The sequence below is a fragment of the Rattus norvegicus genome, chromosome 8 (genome assembly GCF_036323735.1).
Source record: "Rattus norvegicus strain BN/NHsdMcwi chromosome 8, GRCr8, whole genome shotgun sequence".
NCBI classification, from domain to species: Eukaryota; Metazoa; Chordata; class Mammalia; order Rodentia; family Muridae; genus Rattus; species Rattus norvegicus.
The window spans coordinates 78359232-78384992 of record NC_086026.1 but is presented as its reverse complement, the minus strand read 5'-3'; the positions used below and the strand labels follow the sequence as shown (position 1 = coordinate 78384992).

Sequence of the window (25761 nt, the reverse complement as noted above, 5' to 3'; positions counted from 1 at the left end):
GTTCTCTGGGACTTGCTGGTCGAGCAGCCCAACCAAACTGGTGAGCTCCAGGCTAGTGACCCTGTCTCAAAAATGAATTGTTTCCATTGATATAACTGACAACTTTTGTTTTATAGTAGTGGTTCTCATCCTTCCTAGAGCTGTGACCCTTTACTCCAGTTCCTCATGTTGTGGCGTCCCCCAACCATAAAATGATTTCTATTGCTATTTCATAACTAATTTTGCTATTGTTGTGAATTGTCTTGTAAATATCTGATACGCAGGACATCGGATGTGCAACCCCAAAGGGGTCACAACCCACAGGCTAAGAGCCACTGCTTTATACTATCTTGTCATCTGTACATTTTTTTCAAGCCCTTAATGACAATTACAGAACATTTAAAGATATACCCATAAGCTTATGAAAGTGTTCAGTTCAGGGTATGGATGTTAACGATTTCAAAAACCCTGGTGTTTTTTGAGTCCCAACATGTCATCAGCTACAAGTGGATATTTCATGGTTTATCTCATGTGACAGGTCACAGGAAAAATGTAGGCTTACTAAAAATATATTAAACTGCCCTTAGGCTGTGTTTATCAGGTGTATATAAAATGTAAATGAATTTTTGTTTAGGCTTGGCTCCTATCCTCAAGACAGCTCATTATATAATGCAGAAATTCCCGAATCCAAAAGTAAATCTCAAGCCAGAAATAGTTCTGGCTGTAAGCACTTTGGAGAGTAGATTTTCCTCTGTAACATACACACGTTCATACATGCACAGGCACACACATGCACAAACACACACACACACACACACACGCATTCACACACATATGTCTCACTAGATTTTAAAAGACACTGCTTAAAATGTCATGGGAATAGGTGACTCTTTAATGAACTAAATTAAACTTATTTCCTCATTTTTAGCCTCTTGACAACCTTTAAGCAATGGCAAAGGATAAGAAAAGGAATCATATTATTATATGAAAACCAAAGTATTATTAGTTAGCTGGAACTAGAAAGACTCTTTCTGGAACCTAGCTCAGGGGAACGATAAGGTATGTCTAACAGTGTGATTCTCCATCTTTCTCATTTCAGCACGAGGGTGAAGGACACCCTATCTCTTCATCCCCATCAAGGTCCACAACAGATAATGCCTCTAGTTCATTTATTTGAGTTGGTTCTATTATGCTCTACACCCAGTGGGGACCTTTCTGTGCTCTGGTTTTAACTCAGATATATATTTGAACTGACAGTTGACTTAGCTCAGCAAGTAACCATCGTCCTGGAATAGTGTTGCTAAAGTCATGAAATGCAATGTGGCTATATGTATTCTGGATTTCACATATGAGGTATTAACAACCCTCATTTCAGCAGGGCTGGGAAGCTGGTCCAGTGAGTGAGTGCTTGCTGTTCAAGCCTCACAATTTGAATAGGGGTACCCAGAACATACTTAACATGTGGGGACGGCAGCTCACATCTGTGATCTTTGGGTTCTGTGTCATGGGCATGGGAGGAGAGGCAGAGACAAGAGAGTAGGAAGAAGCTCATGGCAGCTAGCTGGCTGTGTGCAGCAGTGAGTTCCAAGAGACTCTGACCCAAACAAACTGGGGGACAAGGATTGGCATGGGAGGTTGTCCTCCGACCTCCACACACAGGCTGTGGCACATGTGTGCCTACATGTATGAACATACACAAACAGACTACACACATATAACTTATACCCACATCATATATGCATCCACTGCACACACATCATACAAATATATCACAGACATACAACACATACACATATCACATACACATCAAACACATACACATCAAATACATACACATCACATACACATCACCCATATCGCATATACAACACACATATACATCATACACACAAAATCAGTAAATTCAGATGGGGGTAAGGGTTAGAGCTCTAGCTACTCCTGCATAGGTGTGATGATGCATTGCTGTATGAAATAATACAAGTATGTGATATAGTATGATTCTGTCTCTACATAAAAGAAGGGAAGGAGGGAAATCTGTAAATGTGTGACCGGCACATGCACATGATCATAAAGGACAAATGCACGAAAGGGTAAATCAGTTACTTCTTGTTCCTTCATGGTAGTGACTGAGAAAGAAGGTGAACCTCAGAAATGGTTAGAAGCCAGTGTGTGTCTCTGTGTGTGCATGTGTGTGCATAGATATTTGTATGAGAATATGTGTGACTGTATGTATGTATTATTATGTATATACGTGTATGTATGTGTGCCCCTCTGTGTGTGCACGTGTGGAGGCCAGAGGTCAACCTCAAGTGCTGTTCCTAGGGAGCCACTGACCTTGATTTTGAGACTTAGTCTCTCACTGGCTGTATCTTTCAGACTGGCTGGCCAGCTTGCCCCAGGGTGCCTCCTGTCGTCACTTCTCTCTCTCCAGTGTGGAGATCACAAGTGCACAACACTACACTAGATTTTTAAGTGCATTGTGGAGATGAAATGTGGGGTTCTTATGCTCACATTGCAAGCACTTTACAGACTGAGCCATCTGGCAGACCTCGATGGCATCCCCATGTAGAAGATTATACACAGATGGTTGTGTATGATACAGAGATGTTTAGGGTGCTGCTCTTACCTCCCTTCTGAACAACTGAAAGAAGTTTTTCCTCCCATGCCCTGCTGAGAATAGTCCTTTAATCCCTTATTATCTAGCAGGATTTGTCCCTAAAACAGTATCTTTTTACATCACAGGGGAGTATACTGGGAAAGGACAGACTTCATAAAAGCTGTATTCAAATGCTTCAACAATGGTCTATCTATCCACATAGAATACTCCAGTTAACTTAGTAGTTAGCAACATTGCAGGCAGCATGCACAAAGCACTCAGAATGACAGGGACACAGTTCCAAGAGGTTCACACCATATTCAACCAGTGTGGCTCACACTTTTTTGGATACTGGGCTAAAAATACATAGCCCAGATATATCAAAAGCAATGTATAGGTGGACAGAGTGCTCTCCAACACACACACACACACACACACACACACACACACACACACACACACACACACAATGCCTCCATGTCCTTCTGTGCATGAGACTAAGTCCATGCAAGAGTAACTTAAGCTTGGAAACTAGAAAAAGTAATCAGAAATCAAATGTTGAGAAAACCAGAAGAGTCTGGGGGAATGTACAGTAAGGATGTTAGCTATATCCTGTAAACAGACTACACTAAAATATGCCTGTTTCGCTTATTTGGGTGACAACAAAAAGCTACAATACTGAGCCCAGGTTAGACCAAGCACAGATAGTAAAAAGCATTATGTATTCATATAATAATGCTAAAAACGTAAAGTGGTCAGAACTAAGTTGGCAAACACTTAGACGTTTTCCAATATGGCCCAGATATTAACTTCTCCCAGAAATGTCTTGATATCTGAGCATAAGCTATGGAGTCTGGCTGTCATGAATGGACCCAAGAGTGATATAATGGTCCCCTCTGTGGAAGGAGGACACTATGGTAACTGCCATCACGCATTCACATCTGTACAAATCTGCATGTTGAAATGGTGCATATGACATGAGCCATCCCTTATTACCTGTATACTGCATGTTTGCCAGGAGCTCAGTTCTCCTTCCTCAGCCAATTCCATGAGGTAGGCATCAGGCTTCCCACTTCACAAAGGAGGAGAGATTCCCATCAGCAATTGAATTCCCTGTCACTGAGCTGCTCAAACTGAGAGAGATCAGATTAGAAGTCCCTGCCATCCTAGTTCTACGGCAAGGAGTCTGTGCACAATGATGGCTGCCCTTGGACTGATTTAGGCTCTGAGATGACGTCACAGCACAAGCCAGGAGAGACACGGTAAGTTGAACAGTCCAGCAAGGGTGGGAGCTGGTGCAGCAATGAGGCCCAATTATTTCTGGAAGTCTTGCAGTTTAACCATCAATTAATTGTAAAACTCACCGTGTTCTTCTAAAGCAATGGTTCTCATCATTTGAGTCAGAATCCCTTTGGGGATCGAATGGCCCTGTCACAGGGGCCACAAATCAAATATCCTACATCTCAGGTATTTATAGTAGAATCCATGGGAGTAGAAACATTACAGTTATAGAGTAGCAGTGAACTGACCTAGAGCCATCACTGACTGTTTGGGAAACTTTATTTGTAAAGTAACTGAGGTAGAGTGTCACGCAAACTAGGCACCTCAGTGTATAGACTTCGTCTTCTCCAAGCATCAATCACTTGGTACACTGCCCAGTTTAGTCGCCTCCAACCCATGTGACTACTGTAGCACGTGACATGTGGCTGGCCTGAAATGAAGTGTGCACAAGATGGGTAAACTTAGCATTTTTACTAAAAGAGAAGGGTAAAGTATCTCGACAATTATTTCGTACGTTACAGGTTGGAAGGAAAACACCACTTTACACAGATCAGGTTAACTACAACATATCAAAATTAATCTCGTCTACTTCCCTTAGCCTTACTATAGTGTAGAGAAAGTTCAGCTATCCTTGCCACTTGCAGTTCTGTGGAGAGTTCACATCCAGAATAAAGACTTTCAAGACTACTGAGACTTGGCTAAAGTTCTGTCAAAACACCAGTGGCTGATGTGCTGATTTAATTCTGCTAAGACTAACTGGGTTTAACCATCCAGACTGCTTGGGAAAACTGATGCTGGGAATGAAAACATGTGCTCGGAATCCCAGCACTCAGGAAGCCCAGGCAAGAGGATGCCACGCTGGACCACATCAAAGTGATACCCTACCACAGGTGAGCAAGCAAGAAAAAGATGAAAGGGAGGGAGGAAGGGAGGGAGGGAGGGAGGGAGGGAGAGTGAGGGAAGGAGAGAGGAAGGAAGGAGGGAGGGAAGGAAGGAAGGACAGAAGGAAGAAAGGAAGGGAGAGGGAGGGAGGGAGGAAGGAAGGAAGGAAGGAAGGGAGAGAGAGGAAGGGAGGGAGGAAGGAAGGAAGGAAGAGGGAGGGAGGGAGGGTGGGAGGAAGGGAGAGGGATAAAGGGAGGAAAGGAGGGAGGGAGGGAATGAAAACTTTAGGGAGAGATAAAAGTGAGCCGTAAGTATATATAATTACATAGAGTAAAAGAGGGGGAAAGGGTTGAAATTATATTTAGATTCTGATTGTCTTAAAGACTGTGTGTGTGTGTGTGTGTGTGTGTGTGTGTGTGTGTGTGTGTGTGTGTGTGGTGTCTTCAGTCTGTGTGCAAGTCATGGAGTCATGGAGGTCAGAAATTGGGTATCAAATCCTTTGGAATTTTTAGTCATTTGTGAGTGCTTCTCTGACAGAGCAGTACACACTCTTAACCACTGAGCTATCTCTCCAGCCCCCAAATGAGAAGTCTTGATTTACTTAACCACGGAAAGCAATTTTTGAAAGACTTTTAACAGCAGGTGTCAGTCACATTTCCTCATAATCCCCTAGGCAGAGTCAAGCAGAAGTTACTCGTGGGCAGTGGCGAATGACTGTTATTTTTCTGATATTTCTGTTATTTGACTGGCTGATCACTGTGAATGATACTTATAGCTGGTTGTTGTTCCCTCTGTAAAGACAACCGTTGATGCCCCTCCAAGAAATCACTATTTCTGGGGCATTCACAGCCTGAAGAATACCACGAGGGAGGATACCATGTGGTAGGGAGACTCCACCCATCGCTCACTCTTCACATCAGACATACTCAAGAACTGTATCCAAATGACTGACAAGCTGGGCCCCTCGGGAATGCTTATGTGCAGGTACCATTTGGGATATTTTCGAGTTCAAGGACAGGAATTTTCTCTTTTGAAACAGAGGAGAAAAGTCTTGGTGGAGGCTACTCAGAAAATAGACCCAGAGGGGAAAAAACCTACCAGAAGAAATCAGGCTTCATGCTTGGACATTCAGAAGTCACTCAAGAACAATAAAGTCAAACCAAGAAAGAGGGGAGAGCTGAGACTTCAGATCCCAGAGACTGAACTTTCTCGTGATACACAGACAAAAGTTAAATTTGGAAGAATTCGACTCTGAAGTTAGCATCGCCAGAAAAAAAAAACAATAGAAAATATTTAACTATGTGCATATGTTTGTACACAAACAGAAAGAGATATAAACAGACCTTAATGAGTGCGGTAGACTTTAATTATCTTTGTACAGTAATTGAGAATGGTTTCCTTCTGATTTATTCCATAACGCTTACTGTGTTCTGTTAACAACGAATGTTTCCCCTCACAGCCCATAATAGAAGGCTTTTATTACATATCTTTCTCACATCTGCTTCTCATTTAATGACCATTGTTCTGGTCTGTCAGAGCGAGAGGCTACACAACTTTCCAAATCTGCAAGATTAAGCAAATATTTTGACAATGCCTAGATTCTTTTCCTTTCCTTTTTTTAAAAAAGCAGAATAAATTAAAATTACAAAAAAAAGGAGGAAGAATTTTTCACTTACTCACTCATTAGGAGAATCCTGAATGGAAAGAGAAAAATGAACCAAGAAAAAAACAATGCCACAGACTTCTCGGGGCAAAGTGCATTGTGCAATTCTCTGTGCCATGGAATTTAAGAGTCCCAAGAATCACACCTGAACCACACTGCTGAGGTCACCACAAGCACTCCTAGGTTCTAAGGAGGTCATGAGCGGCTGAGCTAGCCCACCTACAACCTACCCACAACTCTGATGGGCCTCTCCGTCATCGAAATAGAGGTCTACTGCTCATTTTCCAAGATCCTCCTCTAACCTGCACACATGTGCACCCGCACACACGACCACACAGGCTCCTGCATACACATACATGCTATGCTATACATCAATCTTCAACCCCACTTATGCCACAGTCTCCAGGATGGTGGCTATTCCCAGGGAGAGTGGGAAAACCTTCAAGAACAGATCTATTTCTATGAGGTATGGGAGACCAAAATGGAGTTCAGAGGAGGGGATGGGGGAAGAACCCATTTACAGCAAGCATTCATTTCTTCTATTAGCAATGCAAGAGAAGGTGTAAGCTACACAAGACCAGCTGACAGTGAAAACACACACAAAGAAATGGTGTTGGTCCTGGCCCCTGACAGATGCTAGCTTCTGAGAGACAGCTGATACCCTTCAGAGCAATTCGGCAAACAAGGCAAGACAACTCAAAAGACAGGGCAAGGTGAGTCCAAGGTCCAAGCTAACCCCAGAGGTATAAGCCTCTTAGAAAGTTCATGCGGGGAGCCTCTCTGTGGAGGCTGCAATGCATTAGTCAGAGAAAATTCCTGTAGGAAGGCGTCCTGAAGAGCCAGGATTTTGTCAGGAAGATGAGGAGGAAGAGCTGGGCACACAGGGCTGTAGAAGTTAGCAGACAAGGGAGGAAGGAAGAGTGAATGACTCCTGGCTCTCAGGTGGATTCTCATCTCTCAGGGTTACATTTACTTTGGGAAGGAAAACGCAAGGCAGGCTTTGAGCATCAGGAAGCCCAAGGGCAAGCCTGTAACGGTCATGGGCAATTGCGCTGAATGTAGGTGGGAGTCTGGCAGCCAGCTGCTGGACACTCCCTTCAGAGGTGGGGCTACGGACACCGTGGGTAGGCCCCTTAGTGGGAGCAAGTCGGTGTCTTCTAATGAGCTTCTCTCAAGGGTTCTTTGGGCTCTGCCACCAACCTTTCATTCTATCAAAAAAGGCCTGAAAGTTGTCTTGAAAAACGTGTTTGTGTTCCAATTGCTGGTATTTTCTAAACACAGGTAGTATAGAGAAGAAACAAAAGGTCCAAGACAGTGACTTAAATGCAAAAGACTCAAGGAGTGGGCTTCCCCAGAGTGGAAACCTAACAGGTTGTGTATATGTAGACTGAAACCCTATGTCTGTGCTACTCTCAAAACAAAGGAATGGACTAACTTAAAAAAGAATCCTTGGGGCTTGAGATGGCTCAGCAGCTAGGAGCATTTACTCAGGGCTATGTGCTGTTAGGTTTTCCCATGCACATTGCGAAGTTCAGAAATGCCTGTAACTCTAGCTCCAAGGGATCTGATGCCCTCCTCTGGCCTTCACAGGCACCTGCACACTCATGTGTACATGTACTCACAGAGACAAAAGTGCATACACATGTAAAAATAAAATGTGAAAACATTTTGGTCAGCAGTAGGTCTCAGGGTATTTTTACATTCACCATAATTTCTAGGTCTAGGGTCTCAGCCTTCCTGATGCTATGGCCCTTTAATCAGCTCCTCGTGCTGTGGTGACCTCCAACCGTAAATTTATGTCCTTACTACTTCATAACTTGTCCTTACTACTTCATAACTGTAGTTTTGCTACTGTTACGAATCGTAAGGTAAATATCTGATACGCAGGATATCTGATATGAGACCTCAAAGGGGTCACACCCGCAGGTTGAGAACTACTTTTCTAGGTGATTTAGATGTAAATATCTCAGGACTTAAACTTGGAGATAATACTTCTATGGCCCTGAGGTTATAGCTCAGTGGTAGAGCACTTGCATAACATGTGTAAGACCTTGACTTAAATTTCCTTACGGTAATGCGCGCACACACACGCGCGCGCGCACACACACACACACACACACACACACACACACACACACCCCTTCATGAAATTCCATTTTTGTCAAGAGGCAATGTGATAAATGATTTAGCTGTAGGACAGAAAACCATCCTACAGGAATTCAAATTCCAGCCTAACCACACCCTAGCTGTGTAACCAAGGGAGACGACGTAACTGCTCTGTCCATCATTTTCCTTGATTTCTACATCTACATTGTGGAGGTGATGGGTAAGCACTGGAAGGCATGTGTACCTGGTGTAGTGCTAGGTATGGGGTAAGTGCTCCCAAAACATTAGCTTCAGTTAAGCATGGATCTCTCCAAAAGTACTTTCAATGGCTGAACCCAATTCAAGGGGAAGAAGGTAAGCAGAGACAGATTCCAGTGAGTGAACACAGTGGAGTGTAAGCATCAACTGGGATCCTTATTAGGTATCCCCTCTCCATTATCCTGCCTGGCCAGCACTGCTCTAGAGGCTGCGTGGATGTCCTATGCAATATGAGCTTCCTGGAGCGCGCTATTTCCTAACAACCCACCCGGGTGCAGACCTAGCTTTGGAAGAGGAGGCAAAGCAAATGAACCACCAGGCACAAGACCCACCACCTCCCCTTGAAGGGATCTAATTAAACACTGCTCTGGGAAGAGATGACCCTGCAGTCCAAACCCAACTCATTGGATGCAACACGCATTTATTGAGCCCTTGGGGGTATATCAGGAGATCTGAGAGATGCTGAGGATGGTGCCGAGAGAAACAAGATGACCATGCTCTCAGGAAGGCCATCATTTAGAAGGAGAAAGAGACAAACTTTAGGGCAAGATCGCCTGGATGAACGCAATGATGGAAGATGGATGGATGTCACAGGAAGGGCAAGCAGGAGTCGTTAATTCTAGTGCAGGCAGTCAGAAGGCTTTCCTGAAGAGTGACAGAGCAAACATTGGCAGAGATCAATAAAGCGAGCCTGTGAAACGGTTAATGGCATTTTCATTCACAGAAACAACCCGAGATGCCTGTGGGACCAACCCTGACTTGGCATGAACAGACTCGCGCTTAAGACATGATTAGTGTTTGTTGTAGCTGCAATGCATCACGTTTTGAAAAACAAGGGCGAACACACGTCTGTGATCCCCCTTCTCCTCAAGGAGAGAAGGGATGTTCTTCAAAAGCAGGACCACTTGTCAAGAGCACACTACCCAAACGAGCAACAAGGTAACAACGGCGAACTGCTGGTGGGTCAACTTGCATTCATTTCAAACAGCAGTGCAGCAGCATTAGACAGTTTCTTGTGCCTGCAGAGATGGCTCACTTGGCAACATGCTCGCCAGACAAGCATGAGGACCTGAGTCCCAGAACCTGTATGCCATGTCCCAGTTACCTTTATCTGTCAATTTGACACAAGCTATAGCCATTTAAAAAGCGAGTCTCAATCTAGAAATTGCCCAATCAGATGGGCCTGTGGGCACATCTATGGAGGATTGTCTTGATTATGAATTGATACAGAAGGGTCAAGCCCACTGTGAGTGGCACTATTTCAAGGGCAGGAGAGAGAGAGAGAGAGAGAGAGAGAGAGAGAGAGAGAGAGAGAGAGAGAGCGAGAGAGAGCGCAAGCAATGCTCCTCCCCAGCTTCTGCTGTTTCTGCCTTGACTTCCCTCAATATGGACTAGGACCTAGAAGTGTAAGCTAAATTAACCCTTCCCCCCCCGCCCCAAGTTGCTTTTGGCGAATAGTGTTTTATCACAGCAACAGAATGAAACTAGAGTACCCCATAAATAGCCAGATGTGCAAATATACACTGTAAAGCTTGGCTAGGGGTGGGCGTGGGGGTAGAGATAGGTGAATCCCCGAAGCTCACTAGTTGCCCAGTCTAGCTGGGTGAGAAAGCCTCAGAACATTGAAAGGCCTGATCTCAAAAAAGCAAGTGGACAGCTCCTGAGGAACAACACTCAAGGTTGACCTCTGACTCTGGCCTCTACGTACATATGCATGCACATATGTCTACACATCATGTGTATGAGCACACACACACAGGTTTTTTATTATTTGTTGGGTGTGTGTGTGTGCACGCGCACACATGCATCCACACACGCACGCCTGCACTTCTTTCTGCCTGATTCCAATCCCTAATAATTTCTGCAGGCCAGCGCAGGAAACAGGTATTGATCATAATAAACCACCACACCCACAGACACCTGCTCCGGCAGGTTGTGGTCTCCATGGAAACCCTCCAATAGAACCGATCTGAATTCAATTTTAGGAGTAATGAGAGCAGATAACTTCACACTCAATCAATCACTGTCAGCCACTGTTATCAGCCAATCAGTCATAATGTCACTCAGACACCCTCTCCACACACTTCTTCTACATAGTGGTCAGATGAGAACGTTCTGACAGCCAGAAACAACATGATCGAATTGGCTCTCCGGTCCTGGCAAGATGCCAATGACAGGGCAACACACTGTGTTTGCAAAGACAATAAACAGAGACGCCAACCAAAACATACTGGGAGTGGAATATTCTGCACGGGGACTTCAGTGGTTACTAACGATGCAGAAGACAGGGGTGTTCTTTGGGTGCAAAGGTTCCTGTTGTTTCTTCTCCTCAATTAACCAGAAAGAAAAAAAAATGAGAGAGGTTAAAAGACCCACTCAAAGCTTCACAGCAAATGGGTAGAAAACTTCAAACTAGCCTTAAGCTCTACCTTCCTCCTTGTCCAGTGGAGGCATGGGAGGTCACTGCTGTCACTTAAAGGCAGTACATTTTGGGCTTTTTTGCTTGGTTTGTTTGAAAAAAAGAGTGAAAGGTGGGTTCGAGTCCTGCACGGAACTCCTCGAGCCTGTGGGAAACTCAGGGACACACGGGATTTGTGCTCTGAGGACAAGACAACCCTCTCACTGAATTGGACTAATTAACTGATTTTGAAGGGGTGAACAAGACTTTCTAGTTTTACCCAGCTACCAGATCCCTGGTATGAAGTGGCATTTTTGACGAGTTGAGGGCAGAATTATCAAAAACAGAGGGCTTGATTTCCCTAAAAATGCATGGTGGGCGGAGGTGAAACTTGAGGAGGAACAAAAGATCTGCTTCTAAAAAACACCTTTGAAGCTCTTGTCAACCTCAGTCAGGAGGTAAGTCACTTTGGAGTTCTGGAAGGAGTCAGGTGGAGTTCTGAGGAGTCAGGCAGAGGGCTCAAGGCTGTAAACACAGGCTCAGCTCCAGTGAACCTGGGGGCTCTGCATTTCCCAGGGTGCATTGTCTGTCTGCTTATTTGCTTCTCTCTCTCTCTCTCTCTCTCTCTCTCTCTCTCTCTCTCTCTCTCTCGTGTGTGTGTGTGTGTGTGTGTGTGTGTGTGTGATTGAACACAGGCCCTGGTACACACTACACAAATGCTATAGCCCAACCCTCTTTTGGATTTTGAGACAGTCTCTCTAAGCTACTCACTGTGGCTATGAGCACAGGAGCCTCCTGCCTCAGCCCCTTTGAGGGCCAACATTCTAGGTGTGCTCAACCACACCCACATTGGAGCAGTCTCAAGGGCTCAACTCTTCTACTAGATTAGCCCATTCCTCAGCGACATGGTTTTCTGGTGTCTCTTCTTTCCTGGTGAACAGCCGAAATGAATAGCTTAGGATTGTTCAGGCCTCAGTGTGAGTGAGATCCTTGAAAATGGTGACAATGCATATTCCAACATCGGTATCTCAAAAAACACCCTGTGCCAGGATCCTGGCTGTTCTGCAAAGGGACTGGGAATTCTGCCACACACTCCACCACCAGCCATTTTTGGAAAACATTGGTGGCCGATGAGGTTTGGTAGAAGTTTTGGATCTTTGTTTTTTTTTTTTTTTGGTTTTTTTTTGTTGTTGTTATTTTTTTCTGGTTGTGGCTTTTCTAACGACATCTCTTCCTAACCTTTCTCTACTACATAAATCATATTTTATTGCCTGTATCACAAGAGCATAAGATCAAGCCTATGGCTGGAGGCTTAGGCTTGAATGGTAGTCTTCTACCAGCCGTAAGCAGGCTTTACTTTACACAGTGAGAGGCATTCCGGATGCCCCCGACTAGTCCACTGATTTCATTCTAAGGTAGCCAAGATACAAAACCAAAGCCAGGAGATGAACGTGAACTTGAACCATGGGGCCATGTGGGTGCCCTGGTAGCTTTAACTTTTGCCTGCAGCTTCATTCCTCCTCTCTACTCCATTATTGGAAGAGATCGTGATGGGGCGGGAGAGCAGCAAGCCTGGGAAAGGCATCTACCAACAGATCCCTGGGTGCCTATAAAAACTGAGACAACTTGGGCGTGGTACTCGGTAAAATGTTTGCTGCATAGGTACTGTACTTTGAGCCCCATGTAAAAACACAGGCACAGGGATGCATGCCTGCAACCTCTACAAGGAAGGCAGAGACAGGCAGCTATCTGGGGCTCCCTGGCTAGCCAATCTAGCTCAATCAGTGAGCTCCAGGCTCAAAAATCAAGGTGGGTAGCACCCAGGGAAGCCATCGCTGTCATCCAGCACATTCAAGCTTGTCTTCTCTGCATTCATGTACTCGAACATACATGTATACCTGAGCACACACACATGCACACACATTCGCAAACAAACCAAGGCAATTTGGAATTTTACCTTTGCTTTCACAACCAGCATTGTCACAGCCCCACGGATTACTCGGTGAGGCAGCAACAACCCTGGGAAGTGTCGATCTCACAGGTGGGGTTGAAGAGAACAACTTAACAATTTCCAGGAGGCAAGAGCAACAGAGGGGAGATGAGCTCAGCGGCTGTTGGGGATGCTCTCTTGTCTGTTAGAGGAAGGGCTGAGGAAGGGGAGAGCCAAGGAGGGAGAGTGGAGAAACGAACACGGGGTGAGCATCTGTTGAAAAGCAGATGCTTGCCCGCCTCACTACACATTCGAGCACACACACACACACACACACACACACACACACACACACACACACACACCATTAGATATGGTTCCTGTATTATGCATGCTGGTAAATTGCTGGTCTACAGTTGTGAAAATAAGTCCTGACACAGAGTGAGTCTGCCCCTCCTCCCAATTCAAGAGCGGCTAGCCCTTGCTTTACCTAACACATTTTCTTTAACTTGTTTTCTCCCTAAAGACTATGTATAATTGGCCAGCCACGAGAGATTAATTTGTACTTAGCTGGCTGAGCAGCCTCGTGATAACTCAATAGCGGATGGCGCTGGACCGGCAGCTTCTCTCCTGAGTCTGCCCACCCCAGCTTGCCATCCTCCCACCCTAGCCTGCTCCTCTGGGAATTGCTAGCCACGCTCTTCATGTACTTCATTTGTGCTTGCCTGAAGGAGTTGGAACTGTGTTTGCAAGCTTTTCCAGAAACATTGTTATTTGGGAAATGAAAAAAGTAACGAAAAGATCCAGCCTCCCTTTCATCAGTTCAGGAAAGAGGATGTCGGGGTAGAGAGGGCTGGGGAGTGAGTGGGGCACAGATATGGAGGACTTTGAGATTCACTACGTTCTCCATTGCTGTTACAAAATACCAAATAAAAGCAACCTGAGGAAAGAAGAGTTGATTATGGTTCACCATTTGATGGTATAGTCCATCGCTGTGGGAAAGGCATGGGGGCAGGCCTGGCAGCAGCTGGCCTCATTGCATCCAGTCAAGTGCACATTCCATTAATTAATGCTGGCACTCATCCTTTGTTTTTAAATTCAGTCTAGAATCCCAGCCCATGGCACGGTGCTACCCACATTGAGCAGGAGTCTTCCTATCTTAATTAACATAATCTAGAAATACCTCACAGCCATGTCCAGGTAACTCTCTTCTAGGTGATTTTTAGTTTTGTTCAAGTTGACAATTATTATTACCCATCACCTTCATCTTGTTCATACTGTTTCCAGCTATGGTCAGGCTGGGGAGACCAGTTGCAGGGCAAGGGTGATAGTGGTGGTGATGATGACAGAGGTGATTGACAATGATGGTGTTGATGATGATAATGCTGTTGGCGATGGTGAAGATTGTAATGACAGTGATGCTCTTGATGGTTGTAATGACAGTGATGGTGACCTTGATGCTGTTGATGCTGTTGATGATGTTGAAGACTTAATGACAGTGATTGTGACAGTGATTCTGTTGATCATGGTGAAGCTGGTGGTGGGGATAGTGAGGCAATAATGGTGTTGATGGTGGTATGAATGATGGTGATGTTAATGTCTCCAAGATATCATAAGCATCTCTTTATTAATTATTACTTAATTCTCTCTCAACCTGGGCAGCAAGCGTAATTATCATTGTAGAGCCTGAGACGCAGAGAAACTAAGACTCACAGGAGACAAAACACCTGACCAAAGTTCAACCTGGGCAATCCAACCCCAGAGCCAATACTCATCGATGGTCCTGGACACTCAAGGTACAAATCAACTCCAAGCGACAGGATACAGAGGAACTCTTCCTCCCTTACCTCATAGAAGAGGATTCCAGCTTAGTCCTGATCCTCCTGGAGAAAATGATGTCCCACTAAGAACTCAGTGAAAATGAAACTTGGGTCAAACTCCACGTACACAAAGAGGTGCCCAATAAGGATTAGCAGCCATCACTGTGGCAGCACCTTGGAGATTCAGAATGCAGCAATTCTCAGAGAGCAAGCCAATACTGAGATCCCAGGCCCAACATCACAGCCAATTCCAGAAAACCATGGAAATGTGGTCGATCTTTATGCCTGTTCTTGACATTTCCACGGCTGCTTTGTGTGATGGCTTCCAAAGTCCCATCTGCACAGATAGAGAACCTTCTAATGTGTGTACAGAAGCACCAAGGACCAATAGTGGGGAATGAAAAAGAATGCAGGAGAAAAAAGTAAAAAAATCTGGTTATTGTGCATCTCTAACCCAAGTCATATAAGCGGGTCCCCATTCTCTGATGGTTCTTCCCTCTTCTCTTCTCCCAATGAAAAAGAGTGCAGAGTATACACTGCCACACCCAAGCCAGGACATGATGCCAACAGCTCAGCTTTGCTCAGAGGCCTTGATCTCAGAAAGAACCGTGAAAGGGATACCACACATTTGGGCAGGGTTTTCTCCAAGACACCTCTCTAGTATACCTGTGCATTTTCAAGCCATTTGACTTTAGAATGGGATGGAAAAGAATTTATGACCCACTGGCAAGCCACTGGCTTAGAGCTGAGAATTTCATTTCAGCATTCACAGGGGTGTGGGAAATTATCTGGCCTCACCTTTGTGAGTCTGAAGATGCTCCTCTACCAAGGCAACCACGTGGCCCTGAGCTGTAGCACCAGGCCCCTGGTGCCTCCTTCTACTTCTCTCAGAGTCATTTTTCCCACATCACCTGCCATGAGTCAGTAACATGGACTCCGTGAGTACATGGCTATGTGAAGTCACAGAGCATCTTGAATGCATCCATATCCAAAGCAAAAAGCAGATACTTGCAAAGTGATGCCAGGTTGTGAAAATCTGAACATGTTCCTTCTGATGGCACATTACTGCTGTGGTTTCGGTAAACTAGAGAGTAAACCAACAGATCTTCAAAATGCTCTCCACCTAATCCTTTTTTTTTAAAAATTTAATTTTGTACTGTGTGTGTGTGTGCGCATGTGTGTATGTGTGTATGTGTTATGTGTGGGAGCCCAGGTATTACCACACACACACACACACACATACACATACACACACAGACACACACACGTGCGCGCACGCACGCGCATGCACTCGCGTGTGTGTGTGTGTGTGTGTGCATGTGTGCGTGCGTGCGTGTGTAGGCTTGAAGTTAACATCAGTTTTCTTTCTCTATCCGTCTTCATCTTATTTACCAAAGCAATGTCCTGCTAAACCTATAGCTTGCCAATATGGCTAATCGATATAGCTCTTACCCTGGGGACCCTTTACCTCTGCCTACACAGTACTGGGATTACAGGCAGGATACCATGCCTGCCAGGCCTTTTGTTTTTAACAAGGTTTGTGGGGCCTTGAACTCTGATCTTCGCACTTGCATGGCAAACAATTTGTCCATGGAGCCATTTCTGTGGTTACTCTTCCTTTACATATGGCCTTTCCAATATTGAAAACCATGTGTGTGTCTGCGATGAGTGACCCAGACCATGCTTCCCCCTGGCAGCACTGGTCTAGACTCTTGCCAACTATGATGTGATCTGTGGAAGCACTGCTGTTTGTGGGGAACCTGACAGGAATGTAGAATCTCAGGTCTACCCAGACATACAGCATCAGCACCAGCCTTTAACAGCCCCCTCACCCCAAGCGTCCTGCCTGCACAGTCACGTTCAAGAAACACTGCCCAAGGAACTCAGGTGCTTCACTTGTATGCAGGAGGCACGTGATAAATATTTGTCCAATGAATAAATCAGTAATGTCTAGAAAGTCGCTGTACACAAGGCCCTTGGGGAAAGGTTCTGGCCTGTCCTGGCTCTCTTTTCAGGTCATTAATATTGATGTTCTTGCCAGATTAATCACCTTTCATTTTAGCAGCCCACAGAATCAGTCCTTGGGGCAATGTGGTCCTTGAAATGTATGAGAGCAGGTTAGAACTTAGAACCTGGAATCCTAGGACCCTCTCCACACCCACTGGTTATAAATATCCAGCTATAAACACAGGTGAACTGTAAACAATGTTTATGACGCCGAGGTGGAAAGGATGAAGTCTTTCAAGGTTACAGGGGCAAAACCAGGCTGAGACCAGAATAGAAGTGGAAAGGAAGATACAATGGACCAGTGGTTTCTCCTGGAATCCTCCCTACCCAAAGCATCCAAGGAGGAGCAAGGAGTATACAGGAGATGATGTCAGAGCAGGGCAGACAGCAGAGGTAAATGCCAGACCAAGGGAAGGCTGGGCCACAGGCATATTGAAGGCTCTGACATACCAAATATCCAAAAAAGTTTCTCTGCTCAACACTCCATGTCACTCCTTCCTACACCAAAAATCCTCAGCAGATCAAAATATCTGTCCATTGTTCTGGTGTGCTATTTATAAGCAAAGACCTGGGGGAAAGGATGATGTGGGATGTGGGGAATGGTCCTGGGAACTGTCTTCTGGCAATGGATTCGTACATCAGCCTCCAGCATCCCACATTTTATCACAGGGAGAGTTGGAGGGGTGGTGGGGGACAGGCAGGAAAAGCGGTTGAACTCGAGGAATCAGGGAGTCAGAGGAGGTGGGACTCGAGAGGGAATCTTGGTCCAGAAGCTCAGTATGTATAGAAAAGGGGGAGGGGTCCAGGAGCATGGAAGGTCTGTCTCGGATGCTTTTCTCTTTCAATTAACAGGAGGAAGGAGGAGAGTTGCTGTAGGGCCAGATCGACTTCCTTCTTCTTTCCTGTTCTGGCAAAATGCTGTCAACATCCCATTAACTATAAGTGAGCAAGGGATTGGCCTTCTCAGAAAGCTTAGGGAGAAAACCAGCAAGTTTTAGTTCACTGATGATCCTCTAGTGAAAAATGAGAGGAACTGGTTATAAGGACCAGTGTGTCCCTGTCACCTGCCTGCCTTGCTGCCATGTTGGAGAAGATTGGCGTTCTCCCTGTGTGAGCTGCAGAGGGTTCCTTCGGGGCAGTCACGGAGATAGGAGTGCTTGGAGAACTTTTCCTGGTGCTGCTCAATACAGTTCAAAGTAATCAACAAAGCCATGGGTGATTAGTACACAGGACCAAAGGGAAATGAGCCAGCAAGATGGTCACATGGAGTCCAAAAGCCCTTCACAAAGGACAAAGAACAGCTTCTCCTGTGAACTCCGGGTCAGGTTCTTCTGACTTGAAGACTGCTTGGGTGAAAAACAAGGGCTCTCAAAGGAACTCAGAGTCAGTCTACCGGCAAGCAGCACGTTTTGTCAAGTGGAAGTGATATTTGCAAGCTTTAGACTCTTCTCCCAGAGTAGCAGTTGCTCAAGATGGCTCTGCATTCGACACTAAGGGTTTCTCAATGGCCTGGGGCCCTCTGACATGGCTAGGTTGACTTGCCATGGAGCTTTAAGGGCTCCTCTATCTCCTCCTCCCCCGGCTAAGACTCATAATTATATACCACCACACTGCAATTTCTTATAAAACATGGATTTTTAAAGATCAAACTCATATCTCCATGCCTACACAGCAAGCACAGATTGACTGAGCCAGCTGCCCAGCTAGCTCTTCACCTCTTAAATTCAAGGGCCACCAGCCATACTCTGGACACCTCTGATGTGAGCCCTGTGGTGACATTTTCCATTGGTTCTATAAGGCATGTGTGGATAAATCCTACAGACCTGACTTGAGTGGCACAAAGGATCTTCTATGATGTTATCACATGAGGGACTCTGAAGGTCAACACGTCTGACACTCAGGGACCTGAAGTTCTAGTTTCCTGGCACATGACATAGGTATTCCACAGAAGGCTTTCCAACAAAGTACTATGTGACAACAGGTTTACTGGGGGACAGACTTGTATCCTCACTTTTATTTTCCTCTTGTGTGTATGTGTGTGTGGGGAATAAGCATCCATGTATGTATGTATGTATGTATGTATATATTATGCATGTATGATGTATATATGTGTGTTGTATGTATGTTGTATGTAGTATGTGTGTTGATGTATGTAGTGTGTATGCATGTTGCATGTATGTATGATGCGTATATGTATGTTGTATGTAGTATGTGTTGTATGTGTGTTGTATGTATACATGTTGCATGTGTGTGTGTATGCATGTATGTGTGTATGTATGTATGTATGTATGTATGTATGTATGTATGTATGTATGTTTGGAGACCCAGAGTCAACTCCAGTATCTTCCTCTATCATTCTCTATCTGTTTTGATCTCTCACAGAATCTAGATAGACTGGTGCTGACCCATCTCAGGGATCCTCCTTCTCTGCTTCCTGGTCTGTGGATTACATACACACTACCATACCAGGCTCTTCACATTGCTCAGGGATTTGAACTCAGTTCCTCATGCCTAGGCCTCCTCAGTCTATCTCCTGACTTTTGAAATGTTTCAAAGGAAGACTGTTCTGTTCTGTTCTGTCCTGATAAGGGAAAACAAAAAGCTTGGGCTTCTGCAAGTTTAACGTAAAATGCATCAAGACGAGAGAGATGTCCCAGATGGCTGGGTACCTGCAGCTGCTATGCATTCTCTTCCTCAGCAGGGCAAGCGGGACACCTCTTTGGACTACCCCTCACTTCGTTCTGGAGAAATAAATCAGAACAAAGGTACTGAGAGTACTGCAAAATACAAAGACACAAATCAGCGAGAAGCCTGAGGTCCCTGTTTCCTTTTCCAGGATAGAACCAGCCCATCAGGTTTCCTGTACCTACAGTATTTGGAACAAGCAACTTCAAAACTTCCCCAGAGGCAGAAGATCCCAATGCTTACTTAGCATCACTTAGACAGGGCTTTGAGAAATATATACACATCTATACAAGGCTAAAGTGTGTGCTCTAGATTGAACCACATTCGTCTTCTCACGTGCCGCTCCATTGGAAACTCAGTAATGCTGACAATAACGTGCGGTTAAGCCATCTTGCTGGCTAAACTCTATACAGATCCCCTCAGTATGTTCCGAGTCAGAAGCCGGTGATAGCTAGTCCCTCGCTTATCCAATTTCACTTACCCCAGTGGCCACTTTAGAACAGGAAATGGGAGCTGAACACTGTGTCCTGGTTTCCTGTTTCTGAGTAGCTGCGACACAGGGACACGAGTAGCCCCACAAGGCCACAGAGGTTCTTCTGGAAGCAGATTGTCTGCTACTGGTGAAGAGCCATAAAGAGAAACGACCCTTGTACATGGGTCTCCTCACTATAACCCCAGTCCTAGAAGCCTCTGAGCATCCATCTTGGATCTTACAGCCAACCCAGTCTGATTATTGAGCTTACAGGAACAACTGTTGACATGCACAATTTTCAAAATTTCTTACATCAAGAACTAACTGACTCAGTCAATCAGACCAGGACCAATCCTAGTGAGAGTGGGGATCCCAACAGAAGATTTGTGTGTGTATGGATGCACAGGTGTATACACACATGCCTATGCCCATAGATGTACATGTTCATATGTGTGCAGATACATGTGTATATGCCAGGGCATGTGGTGGGTACGTGTACATGCAGGAATACATGCAGAAGCCAAAGGTCTGCCTCCAGAATAAATTTTCAAGAACCACCCACTTTGCTGTTTGAGACAGGTTGTCTCACTCGACTGGAACTTGCTAAGTGAGTTAGGCTGACTGGGCAGCAAGCCCCAGGCAGAGAACTGTTCCTTTCTGCCTCTGTGGCATCAAGATTACAAACATGGCACCAAGCCTGGCTCTTCTGTTTGGGTTCTGGGGATCAAACCTGGGTTTTCACTTGTGTATGACAAGCACTTTGTCAACTGAGCTGTCTCCCCAGCTCCAAATGGAGGTTTTGAATAAGAGCTCGCAGAGAGTGGAGGGTGTGCGGTTCCCTGGAGGCCTCCATTCTTCAAGTGCACAGCACGCATGGGCAGTAAAACCTAGGTCTGGTAGAGCACAGTGTCACCTTTGACCCTCTCCCACATCACCTTTCACTTCTGTTTTCCATCACACTGACAACTCTCCATCCCTTGGTCTTTACTTCTAAAAGCTCGCCACTGAGAGAGACAGCCTTTCTGAGCAGTATCCCTGGAGGCACCTTGTAGGTCTGAACACTTTGCTGAAGCTGGCCAGACCTGACATGTCAGTGTTGGAGTTTGGGGGAGACCACAGAGAGTGTCCTTGGCACTATTTTCTTGCTTCCTGAGAACTGCATGATTCTGATGGTTAAAGCGGATGTCATGGGAGGTTGGCACAGCTGCTGAGGACACAGATACATTAAACCACACAACTCCAAACGAATGCCAGTGCAATCGAAGCTCAGTCCAGAGCTGAGGCCAGGAAAGGATCTCCTCTAACATCACCCTGCTCACGTGTGACACACAAGGCTGGTCCTGATGCAACCTTGAGTGATTTCAGGAACCCAGATGAAGAAGTTGCAGAAGTCAGTCTCCGTGCAAAGCCATGTCCTCAGACAACACTTTCAACGATACCATTAAGAAGTACATCAAGCTTAGCTTTCGTGGAGTGTATGCCCTCAAATCCAGCATTTCTAACTACTGGTCTACAGGTGGCTTCTTAATCAAAATGCTTCAAAACCGATTTCCATGCTGGTAGTGGTTTGGAGAGTGTAAGTTAAATAAAGTTAAACGTGTTGCTAAGCAGCAGGACTTCTCAGAGCTTTTAGTAAGGTAATGAGTGCTCAGAGGTTAAAAGCATCCAAACCAGGACTCAGTTCACTATTTCATTGGTCTACAAAACCCACAGTAAGGAGTCCTATGCATCTTTTGTCATCTCTCGTAGCTGGGGTTACAAAACTTTGTCTGTGGAGTCTAATGCAGACACCTTTTTAAAAAGATTTATTTTTAATTATGTACATGTCTGTGAGGGTGCGCTTCATTTGCTCAAGCATCAAATGGAAGATCGGTGAACAGAAAGAACTCAGGTCCTTCCTTGACAGAAAGCAATGGGCAGTTGCTGCACTGTTGAACACAGTTTAGGGAACCTACCTTATTCTCAGTGTGTGTTTTTCCAGGAGGGAGTCACCGTGTAGCTAGAACCCTGGGTGTAAGCCCCAGCAGTTCCCATCAGTAAGGAATACTTCTAACAAACTTCTAAAGCCAGCCTTGAGAATCTCCCCTGGGTTAGTACACAGTGTTTGGCAGCTAAATGAAGAAATCTCTTAAAGCATGTTGACAATTGTAAAGGTTAATACCTACCACCTGACAGGAAGTAGAGCCTCCTAGGAGACAAAGGTCTGAGCATCCCTGTGAGAGAATCCCTAGACTGGATTTATTGAGGTTGAAGACCTTTCTGTGTGGGTGTCAGCATTCCATGAGCTAGGGTGCTGGACTGTATACGGAGAGAGTGAGCTAGCACAGGGTTCATCTCCCTGCTCATGTTTCTTCCCCTATGACTTCCTCACCAGGATGGACTGTACTCTAACACTGTGAGCCGATAAAAGCCTTTCCTTCCCCCAAATTGCTACTATCCTGTGTTTTGTCCTAACCAGAAAAGTGGCTAAGAGCAATGGACCAAAAAGGCACTTTCATATATGGGATCTATGTCTCCAAGGAGTTCATGAACTACTTTGAAAGTACATGCATAAAAAAGAACTCAAGGCTGGGGCAGCTGGGTGGCAGCAGGTACTGGAAACCCTGGTTTCTTATACTCTGGGTCATGAACCACATGGGGTACCATAATGGATGTCAGGGTCATGAAACATCTGGTAACATTAAAAGGCTTCAAAATTTGTGCCAAAGAAAAGCTAATTCAAAATCCAACAGGTAATGCATCCATAGTATCTCTGGTGGCACTAGCCTATGTTACATTACCCAACCTTACTACTGCCTGAACACTTGGGCTAAGATTCAAGACGACTGCAAGTTATGACAGCAGTGTTTTTATTGTACATGGGAAACTTTTTGCTCTTACAGAAACATCCTGTTTTATTACTGAAAACACAGACTCAATATTTTCTTCATCATTCCTCAGCATATGAGTATTAAATTAGTAAGTCTTTGGATCACACAACTTTAGAATGTTTGATTTTAAAATTTTCGACTTGAGCTGATGACTAGAGTTTCATTGAAATCTAGTCGCTCAGTGAATTTCAGCTTGGGATTCAGGCAGAACTTTTAACCATTTCTGAAAGAGCCTACAACATTCTTTTTTTTCACCTTTGCACTACATCTTCATGTAAGGAGTGGCCCATTGATGATTATAAACCAAAATACACAATAACTCTGATTGACACAGAAAATGTTGCCTATTCTGCAGTATCAACATGCAGCCAAGACTCAATGCTTAGGCAAAAATAGAGAAGAACATCCACCTCATTGGTGTGCAAATTTATGAAATGCAACGCACTTTACTTTTAAATAAATGGTAAAACTGTATGTATGCCAATACTTCTTTTCTAGCTTTGTCTTATGACAGAGTCTTATGTAGCCCAGGCTGGCCTCAAACTCGCTATGTAGCTAAGGATAGCCTGGAACATCTGATCCTCCTGCCTCCACCTCTAGCAGCAGACCACAGACAGGCACCACCACCTCCAGCTTTCACTCAACGCTGGGGATGGAAGCCAGGGCTTTGTGCGTGTTAGGCAACCACTGTACCAACCGAGCCTCATGAGCGGCCCCCCGATAATTATATTAAAATAAAGTTCTTTACAATTCATCCTCAGTAAATGTTCAATATGCATACCTACTCTATATGGTATCAAGGGTCAACTACAACATTTCATGGTTGGAAATGGGTTGTAAGTGAAGAAGTTTAGGGAGGCCCACTTTAAGCAGTAAGAGGAAGAAGCAGGCTTAGTAGAAAGAACATAAAGGTCAGGTTGAATAAAACCCATGTGGGCTTAGACCCAGAGAGCCGGGGTCAGCCTCAGCTGCCATGATTTTTGTGGCGAGGACATCAAGGTGGACTTGTCAATGGTGCTCTTAGGTGTCAGGCACCATCCCACTTGCTTCATACAAAGACTCCCTATAGATTCTCACCACAATGACATAGTTGCCCCTGTCACCCCAGGCCATGGGCAATGAAACCAAGGCTTGAGTTGGTTATCAAAATAAAACAGGCACTGAGTAAAGTCACGAACAGGAGACTACCAGTGGATCCTGCTTCGATGGCTTCTGCACATCTGCTGAAGTGTCAGGTGGCTAGCGAGACAACTATCCTATGGGCGTCAGTAAAAGTTGCACCCTCTAATTTCGGACACTCACTCCATGCTTTTGAACTGTGATGATTAAACTAGGTTCAACTTAACTGGATCCCTCAGGGAGCCATGTGGGATTATTTGATCCTTTGACTGAAGTGGGAAGACTCACCCTGAATGTGGGCAGCCCCTTCTGGTGGCAGCCCAGATAAAACAGAGGGGAAATAGGGGGCTGCTTTTTGGCCTGCTTGCCTTCATGTTGTGCTGACAGCCTTGTCTACCCTGGTGGCATCTTGTTGCCGCTGCCGCCGCTGCTGTTGCCACTGCCATCATTCTTTGCCGACATTAAAACTCAGTTAATTGGCCATTCAACATGCATGGAAGACCAGTGTCTCTCCAAGAACCCTTCAGGTTTCAGAGCCAGATTGTAGTGGAGGCAGGGGCATCTGGCTTTTGGACTAAGCAGCTACTGGGTTGACTACCAAGGCCTTGCGGTATAAGTCAATCTAATAAATTCCCTTTAAAAGCATATTTATTGTTTGAGTTCTGTTGTTCCTGAGGACCCTGACGGACAAACTGACTAACCACTCAGCAAAATAACACAGCAACCGGCTGGCATTGAGGCTGGACCACTCACAGGGAGGCTCTTATGAATTGGGAATGACAGGACCCCAAGGGGTGGGAGGTGTATGGTTCCTTTATAAATACAAAGTTGTATTATCATTACAACTGGCAAAGATAAGGGAGGAATGTTAAAACACGTCACATATATTGAGAGGGATGGGAATTGTGGTCTGGGGGCGGCTGAACAGACCCTTGTGATGTACTGAATTCAATGTGAAGGCTTGATGTCTACTCAGCAGTGGCCAGGGCAGGAAGGATGTTGGCAGACAGGTGCTTACTGACTAGAATCACTTCTTTAAGACATCCCAGAATGCTCTCTGCTAATGGAATCTTCCTCTTGACCATCTTGGCCTAGGTCATCACCAAGACTCTTTCAGGCACATGATCAAAGCATCCCGTGGCAGTTATGAGCGTGGCTTTAGGAGACTACTACGCCAAGGCAGCTATGCCACCTAGTGATGCCTGGTTGTACTGTTCTCCTCCCGATGACAGTGGCAAAGGCTTCAGGGTGGCTTAGTCTTTGCCGTGCTGGGGCAGCCTTTCTATGGGGCAGCTCTGAAATCTTGGACTTGGCTTTGAAACCCTCCTGGAGGCTGCACTGACCATTCCCTCAAGCTGTAGAGGACAAGAACCAACTGAGAGGGAGGAGGCTGAGTCTCCTAACTGCTATGAAATACGAAAATCCATAGTTCTCTATCTCCCTTTTGGTCAAGACCAGACAGCATTTGGACCTTTGCTCTTATCCTATTATGATGTCAATTAGCTGTTTCCTTCCTTCCTCCCCCCTTCCTCCTGCTGCTTTTACTTCATTTCCTTCCTTTCTGTTTCCTTATTCTCTTTTCCCTTATTCTCAATCCCCTCTTTTCTGCATGTGTAACGTGTGCATCTCTGTGTAGAGGTCACTCTTCAGTGTCATTCCTCAAGAGCTTTTCACCCTATATTTTGAGACAGGGTC

The 25761-nt window shown here is 45.2% G+C and overlaps 1 protein-coding gene and 1 long non-coding RNA gene across 3 annotated transcripts in view; both read right to left on the bottom strand.

Annotated features, from left to right (window-relative positions):
- The window catches only part of Rora (RAR-related orphan receptor A), a 733021-nt gene that overhangs the window by 530738 nt on the left and 176522 nt on the right, over positions 1 to 25761 (bottom strand).
- Positions 1 to 25761, bottom strand: part of LOC120094342 (uncharacterized) — a 235481-nt gene that overhangs the window by 65986 nt on the left and 143734 nt on the right. The window contains exon 1 of the long non-coding RNA XR_005488663.2: positions 1 to 25761. This exon is cut by the window's left edge and continues 5161 nt beyond it; it is cut by the window's right edge and continues 143734 nt beyond it. This is a non-coding gene — a long non-coding RNA (uncharacterized LOC120094342).